This window comes from Hordeum vulgare, chromosome 4H (assembly GCF_904849725.1).
Source record: "Hordeum vulgare subsp. vulgare chromosome 4H, MorexV3_pseudomolecules_assembly, whole genome shotgun sequence".
Taxonomy (NCBI): Eukaryota; Viridiplantae; Streptophyta; class Magnoliopsida; order Poales; family Poaceae; genus Hordeum; species Hordeum vulgare.
Window position 1 is genome coordinate 438,653,440 of NC_058521.1, and position 8,894 is coordinate 438,662,333.

Genomic DNA, 8,894 nt, shown 5'->3' on the forward strand with positions numbered 1-8,894 from the left:
GTACCCGTCTACCCTGTTGGGTCACGGGTATGGGAAAAAATTATACCCATTCACGGGTATGGGTAAGGGTGATGGGTAAGCTTAGGTGGGACGGGTAAGGGTATGGGGAGGCTTCACCCGTACCCATACCCTGCGGGTGCCATCCCTACATATTATTGATGGGGAATAATATAGAGATGTTGGAGAGCATAAAGGCCTATTTGAACAAGAGTTTTTCAATGAAGGACCTTGGAGAAGCAGCATACATATTAGGCATCAAGATCTATAGAGATAGATCGAGATGCCGCATAGGTCTTTCGCAAAGTACATACCTTGACAAGATATTGAAGAAGTTCAATATGGAAAACTCAAAGAAAGGGTTCTTGCCAGTTTTGCAAGGTATGAGATTGAGTAAGACTCAGTCGCCGACCATGGCAGCAGATAGAGAGAAGATGAGTTCTGTCCCCTACGCTTGAGCCGTAGGTTCTCTAATGTATGCCATGTTGTGTACCAGACCTGATATAAACCTTGCCATAAGTTTGGTAGGGAGGTACCAAAGTGATCCCGGTATGGAACATTGGACAGCGGTCAAGAATATCCTTAAGTACCTGAAAAGGACTAAGGAAATGTTTCTCGTTTATGGAGGTGATGAAGAGCTCGTCGTAAAGGGTTACACCGACGCCAGCTTCGACACAGATCCGGATGACTCTAAGTCACAGACCGGATACGTATATGTTTTGAATGGTGGGGCAGTGAGCTGGTGCAGCAGCAAGCAAGAAGTCGTGGCAGCATCTAGATGTGAAGCGGAGTACATAGCTGCTTCAAAAGCGGCTCATGAAGGAATTTGGATGAAGGAGCTCATCACCGACCTTGGAGTGGTTCCAAGCGCGTCGGGTCCAATGACACTCTTCTGTGATAACACTGGGGCCATTGCCATAGCCAAGGAGCCCAGGTTTCATCGGAAGACGAAGCACATCAAACGCCGCTACAACTCCATCCAGGACCATGTCCAGAGTGGAGTAATAGATATTTGTAAAGTACACATGGATCTGAATATTGCAGACCCGTTGACTAAACCTCTTCCACGAGCAAAACATGATTAACACCATAATACTATGGGTGCTCGATACATCACAATGTAACTAGATTATTGACTCTAGTGCAAGTGGGAGACTGTTGGAAATATGCCCTAGAGGCGATAATAAAATGGTTATTATCATATTTCCTTGTTCATGATAATCGTCTATTGTTCATGCTATAATTGTATTAACAGGAAACAGTAATACATGTGTGAATAAATAGATCACAACGTGTCCCTAGCAAGCCTCTAGTTGGCTAGATCGTTAGTCAATAGATGATCATGGTTTCCTGGTCATGGGCATTAGATGTCATTGATAACGGGATCACATCATTGGGAGAATGATGTGATGGACAAGACCCAATCCTAAGCATAGCACTAGATTGTATTGTTCGTATGCTAAAGCTTTTCCAATGTCAAGTGTCTTTTCCTTCGACCGTGAGATTGTGCAACTCCCAGATACCGTAGGAGTACTTTGGGTGTATCAAACGTCACAACGTAACTGGGTGACTATAAAGGTGCACTACGGGTATCTCTGAAAGTGTTTTTTTGGTTGGTACGAATCGAGATCGGGATTTGTCACTCCGTGTGACGGAGAGGTATCTCTGGGCCCACTCGGTAGAACATCATCATGAGCTCAATGTGACTAAGGAGTTAGTCACACGATGACGTACTACAGAACAAGTAAAGAGACTTACCGGTAACGAGATTGAACAAGGTATAGGTACACCGACGATCGAATCTCGGGCAAGTTCTATACAGATAGACAAAGGGAATTGTATACGGGATTGATTGAATCCTTGACATCGTGGTTCATCCGATGAGATCATCATGGAGCAAGTGGGAGCCACCATGGGTATCCAGACCCCGCTGATGGTTATTGGCCGGAGAGGTGTCTCGGTCATGTCTGCCTATCTCCCGAACCCGTAGGGTCTACACACTTAAGGTTCGATGACGCTAGGGTTATAGGGAATTGTTATACGAGGTTATCGAAAGTTGTTCGGAGTCCCGGATGAGATCCCGGACGTCACGAGAAGCTCCGGAATGGTCCGGAGGTAAAGATTGATATATAGGACGGATGGTTTCGGACACCGGAAGTGTTTCGGGCGTCATCGGTAACGTACCGGGACCACGAGGACCAGCGGAGGTGGCCCCGGGGGTCCATCGAAAGGGGGCAACGACCCCGGGAGGCTAGATGGGCTAAGTGGGGGAGGGAACCAGCCCCTAGGTGGGCTGGTGCGCCCCCCCCCCCCCCCCACTCAGCCCATGGCGCACGAAGAGGGTAGAGGGGGAACCCTAGCGCAGGTGGGCCTAAGACCCACCAAAGGGGTGCGCCACCCCTCCACCCTGCCCTGGCCGCCGCACCACCCATCGGGGGAGGCTGCCGCACCAACTAGGGTGGGAACCCTAGGGGTGGCACCCCCTCTCCCCTCCCCCTATATATAGTGGGCACTTTGGCCATTGGGGGACACATTTTTCCCTCTCCCTCAGCACAGCCCTGCCCTTCTTGCTCCTCCTCTCTGTCGGTGCTTGGCGAAGCCCTGCTGGGAGACCTCGTCTCTCCATGGACACCACACCGTCGTGCTGCTGGAGTTCTTCCGGAACCTCTCCCTCCTCCTTGCTGGATCAAGGTGCAGGAGACGTCACCGGGCTGCACGTGTGTTGAACGCGGAGGTGCCGTAGTTCGGCACTAGATCGGAATCACACCGCGATCTGAATCGCCGCGAGTACGAGTCCATCAACCGCGTTTTATTAATGCTTCCACTTAGCGATCTTCAAAGGTATGAAGATGCACTCACCCCTCTCTCGTTGCTGGTCTCTCCATAGGAAGATCTGAAATATTCGTAGGAAATTTTTTGAATTTATACTACGTTACCCTACATTAACTTGGCACAAACTCCAATTTAAAAAAAACACAATCATTACAGAGGAATTAGTAATGACATCACACCACAATAGAAAGTAAAAATAAAAAAATTAAGATAACTATTGGGTTACCTCCCAGCAAGCGTTATTGTTTTATGCCCTAGCTAGGCATAATGCATATGATCAAGTGTTATTATCCTTTCGAGAATGACCCATCATGCTATAATCATATTCCCTCCTTACGGCAGGAAGTTCTCTTATTCGTAATCCAAAATAATTGAAAGGACTAAATAGCACAACACAAGGTTACGAGAGATCTACCTCGAGAGGAACATGGGGCTCTTCCTTAGGTTTTTCATAATCGATAGTTAGGTCCACATTGTATAAGTTCCGATAGACGTATTTTCTTAATTTTATTTCAAGCTCATAACCAAATCCATGATTTGGTATAGAAAATTGATCAACGCGTTCGGAAATCTTATCAACTAAGACATTAAATGGAACCTTCTTTCTAAGATTCCCATCATAAGCAACATAGTCCATGGATCTTAGTTTTCTTATTTCTTCCAACTCATAAAGAATCCCCTCTATGGGAAGGCACTCATCGTTAACCCTATAATGAGAAAATATATATGTATCTTCTTGCATGATATTAGTGAATTCTTGAAAAATATATATAGTAGCTAAATGTTTGGTGGAAGCTTCATGGATATTAGAGAATTATAGAAACGACCATTGTATGAAAGGACGCATGTTCACAAACTGTCTTTCCAATTGTACAATAAGAAAAGATATAACATCCGCATAACTTCTAGTCCTAGCAACAATCGAACCTCCTATCAACGGTATTGATCCCACATAAGTGTAAAATAATCTTTAATCACACTCTTTCCCATAATATTACCACTACCTACGTGGAGTTTCTTAGTTTGCATAATTGGTTCTTCCTTAGGAGGATCATCAACAAGATTATGAAGTTTTTCATTAGCAACTTCATCAAAATTTCTTTTAGCATTCTCATCACAAGGTTAAGTTGCATAATCATGGGCTTCTGCACTAGAGGCGGAGGCATGACTAGTTTCAAATTCAGACATGATAGTAACTTTCAAGCAAACTTGAGAGCGAAGATGCAAACTAGTGACAAGCAAAGGTAAATATTTTTTTATTTTTTATTAAAACAAATAAAAATAAGAACAAGTGAATGATAATTTTTGTGAAGTTACTTGATAGATCATGATGATATTCCCCGGCAATGGCGCCATAAATCCTTCATGATACTGGTGATGTGCGTTGGGTTTTCTGTGAAGAGGAACGGGTTATCACAACACAATGCGGGTAAGTATTTCCCTCAATTGGGAAACCAACATTTACTGAACCAATAGGAGTATCAATCCTCAACCGTCATCAGTGGCTGCACACAAAAGAGCAAACAACTTGCACCCAATGCGGGCAAGAGGGTTGTCAATCCCCTTGATCTCGTTATTTGCAAGCGAATGGGGTGTGTAGATAATTGTAAATTGAAAAATAAAGAAAAGACAAATAATGGCATCAAGGTAAAGACAAGTTTTGTAAATATATAAGTGAATAGACCCGGGGGCCATAGTTTTCCCTAGTTGCATCTCTCATAAAAGCAACATACGGTGGGTAAACAAATTACTGTTGGGCAATTGATAGAAAAGCGGATAGTTATGCGATGTTCACAGCAATGATCATGTGTATATAGGCATCATTGGGCAATTGACAAAGAATATTCAAACACTTTTCATGAATAATCTGAACATAAACCCACAATTCATCGAATCCCAACAAACACGCCATACAAAAGAATTACATCGTATAGATCATAGCGAAGATGCGATGATTGTTGTATTGAAGATCAAGAGAGAGAGAGAGAGATGGCCATCTAGATACTAACTACGGACCCATAGGAACTACTTACACATCATCATGAGGGCACCAAGATTGATGAAGAGGCCCTCCGTGACCGACCCCCCTCGGAGAGGGTGCCGAAATGGAGCTCCAAATGCGATCGCCTTAGAACAGGGACTTGTGGTAGTGTGAAAAGTGGTTGCGGATGATCATGGTTTCTGGAATATTTGGGAATTTATAGGCAAGAGATCAGTTCAAGTGGGGCCATAGGGAGGCGCCAAGGCATCAGGGCGCAGCCACCCCTTTGCCGCACCCTATTGCATTGGGGACTCCTCATGTGGCTTCAAGTTTCCGCTTGAAGCTTCCAGATCTTATTTTGTTCCAGAAAAAAAGCATAATAAAATTTCATGGCAATTGGACTTCGTTTGGTACCGAAAACCTGAAAAGCAAACAAAACGCAGAAAAAACAACTATCATTGGGCACTGGGTTAATAGGTTAGTGCTTAATAATAATATAAATTGTTGAATTATGACCCAAAAAGTACCCTAGGATGATAATATAACAGCATGGAACTATAAAAAAATGTAGATATGTTGGAGACATATCACGATCCTGCATAATCAAAAATAAATTTAACAAAACTCCTGGGACAGTTGATATGTTGGAGGGCACCCGTGCATTCGATCAACCATGGCTTGTGTATGGATATTGGATAGGAGTAAACTTTATATTTATGCCTGGGAACCGCCAATAATGTGTTTAGCATGGAAGATAACGAAAACTCTATCATGATGTTGATAGGAAAAGAACACTACCCAAAATTACAATTTCACCTCCGTTTTAAGTCTTGAGCTCTGGCACCTCTATGAATCAATGCTTCCCTCTACGAAGGGCCATTTAATTTAATTTTATGTTATTTGCTTTCATGATTTTTTTTATTTGAGTCGTCATCTTCTTACTAAAAGCTCCAGACCGGAGAGCACTATTGTCATTCTTCGCATTGAGTATAGTTAATGTTGGATTTGAGCATGACTGGATCTTTAATATTATGAATTACAATGTTTAGTCGCTGCTTGGATCTTAGAGCTGCTCTCCATTTATGTTTTGCAGTCTCAGAAAGGCCTAGTGAGATACCCTATCATCATATTATATCATGATTGTTTTGAAGAAAAAATGGCATGTTGAAAGTGCGTTATATCGACTAGAGGGGGGTGAATAGGAGATTTTTAGAATTTCATCGCTGAGGAAATTCCTCACTGATGAATAACTTGCAGCGGAACATCAGAGTATCAGGGGTGCAAATTATCACTACAACAGTTTTCAAGATGAGGAATATGAAAAACAGTTTGCACAGTATGCACGCACAGAGTAAGCAGGTGACGATTAACTCGCGTGAAGAATTTGAGGTTGAGGAAATTCACAGAAAGTCTTCAGCAAATTCTTCAAACAGAGACAATGAAAATCTTCAACATACAATATTGAGGAATTGAAAGAGTTGAAGAAATAGAACCCGTATCACAATGAAGACATTTGTTGATGACCCAGTTCCAACTGTTGTGACAGTTGTACGTCTGGTTTGGAGCGGCTTGGTATTGAAACCAAAAGACACACAGTCCTGCGACACACGGTCCCTACCGTATTCTCCTTGAGCTAAGAACACACAGTCCTCGCCCAACACTCGTGGTACGTCTTCAGGGCAGACTTCCAAACCCTCACAAACTTGGTCACCACGCGATCCACAATTGACTGCTGGATTGCTTTAGACCATGACACCTAACCGTGTGGAGGATGCACAGTCCTCAAAGGTAAAAGGCTTCAGTCCCACATAGGAACAAATTCTTCAGTGATGCTCAATCACTTGGTTTTTGGTTTGTGGTTTGGTGATTGGGGTATTTCCTCACTAATGATTTACTCTCGCAGACTCTGAGGAAATTAGGTAGCTCTTAATGACAAGTGTCAGTTTCTTGCGGAGCAGCCAACCAGCTAATGGTTGTGGGGGTGGCTATTTATAGCCTGGGAGCATCCCGACATGATTTGACATTAATGCCCTTAAATAATATGACCCCTGGTGTGGATAAGATCGGCGATGTGGCGCGAATTGCGGCAACGGTCGGGACCCTCAACTGTGAGAGTCCTCATGTCTCTCTTATTCCTCACTTGAGGCTTTTGGTAGGATTAGGCTTGGGTTGAGCATCATGAGGAAATTCATTCTGTAGTGTTACCTCGACCCCCTTTAACAGTACAATGTTCCTATGACTCAGGATTGAAGAAAATGAAACAGAAGGAATAAATCTTCATGCTTCAAATTCTTCGGATCGTTTTTCTTCAGGACGCACCGAATTCCTCATCTTCAATATCTTCATGAGGAATATCAATTTCAGCACAATTTCTTTGCGATCAAAGTCTTCAGCAGAAGACCAATTTCTTCAGCCGAAAATATACATTTTTAGGGGTCGATATTCATCGTATATTCAAACTCCTCAGCGACTTATAGATCATGTGTACACTCATGAACACATTAGATACTTAACCTATAAGTCTTCAAACCACCAAAATCACTAAGGGGCACTAGATGCACTTACAATCTCCCCCTTTTTGGTGGTTGTTGACAATTAGGTTAAGTCTTCAACAGGGATAAAAAATATGAAGTGTAAATACTCATTTGAGGAATTTGAAATCAAGATACAGAGAGACTCCCCGTGAAGATGTGCATATCTTCAGGATTTTGCTTTTCACAGCAAATGCACATTGATGATTTATATCATGGAGATCTCCCCTTGAGTCTTCTAAATCATGCACACATATGACATATAATATGAAGATTTGGAGAATGCATGATGCGAAATGGTATCTGACGAATTTCAGCATGCGTGCATTAATATTTTGAGGAATAAGCATGTGAATGAAAACGTTCAAAAGCGTCAGAGTACCATCGAGCTTAAGTTTCAACTCATTACATAAAACACTTCCGAAGAACCAAGAGTTTCTAACTTAATAAAGTTCATAAGCCCCAAAATATATCCCGCATGAAGACTAACTCTCAGATTTCTCCCCCTTTGTCATCAAGTGACAAAAAGGGACAAAACGGAGGACTAACGCCACTTGAAGACTTTCACTTCTTGGTTGATGAAGAAGACGCATGAGGATTCTTGGCGACGAGCTTCCTCCTTGGTCCAGTGGCAGTATCTTCTTGTTCTTCATCAGATTCTGCAGTGTGAAATGAAGAAAAGGAGTTGTCCTCAAGGTCTGGAACTAGAATTGTCTTGAATTTCCTCTTGGGAGGCCACGACTAGTCGAAGTTCTGAGTAAACTCCAATTCATCAAGTTCTTCTTGAGTCTTCACATGAGCCAGAGTGGCCGAGGTGCGATCAAAAACCTCATGAAGATAGTAGTGATTTTTCTTCACTGCATTCTAAGTCTCATTGAGGGTTTTCACAATGGCACTGAATTGACGTTTGACCCATTTGTGATTGCGATCGACCTTCTGATGAAGACTGAGGAGTAGTTCTCAGTTAGTCATCACCCTTGGGGCAACAGGTCTAGGTGGCTCCTGAGTTTCAGTGTCATCCCATGAATAATATGCATTTGGTTCACGAAACTGACCATCAAGAGGGGGCCGACTTCCTTCATCGATGATAGATTTTACTTTTCCTTCAACAGGCTCAAAGGTCTTCTTGTTGACTCTTATAGGAGGCATATATCCAATGTGATTGTTCAAATCAGCATGATAGTTGATGCCTGACCTGCGTGTGATGAATCTCATGATCCATGGATCGTAAATTTTCAGGTCGAAGGGTGACATAGCATTGTCAGCCAGAGTCCTCAGGAAGAAGTCGTGAAGGTTTATTGGGATGCCATGGATGATGTTGAAGAGGATATTCTTCATGATGCCTACAACATCTTCATCATCATGGCCCTTGATTGGAGCGATGACATTGCACAGAATCCTGTAGATAGTCCTAGGTTCATACTTCAAGTCTTGAACCAGAAAAGTCGTTCTTGGAGGTTGATCCTTGGCCAAAGGCTTCATGAGGACTTCCATCAATTTGTTGGGCAACTCCCGTTCATCATACATCATCACATCATGTTCTGAGGGAATTG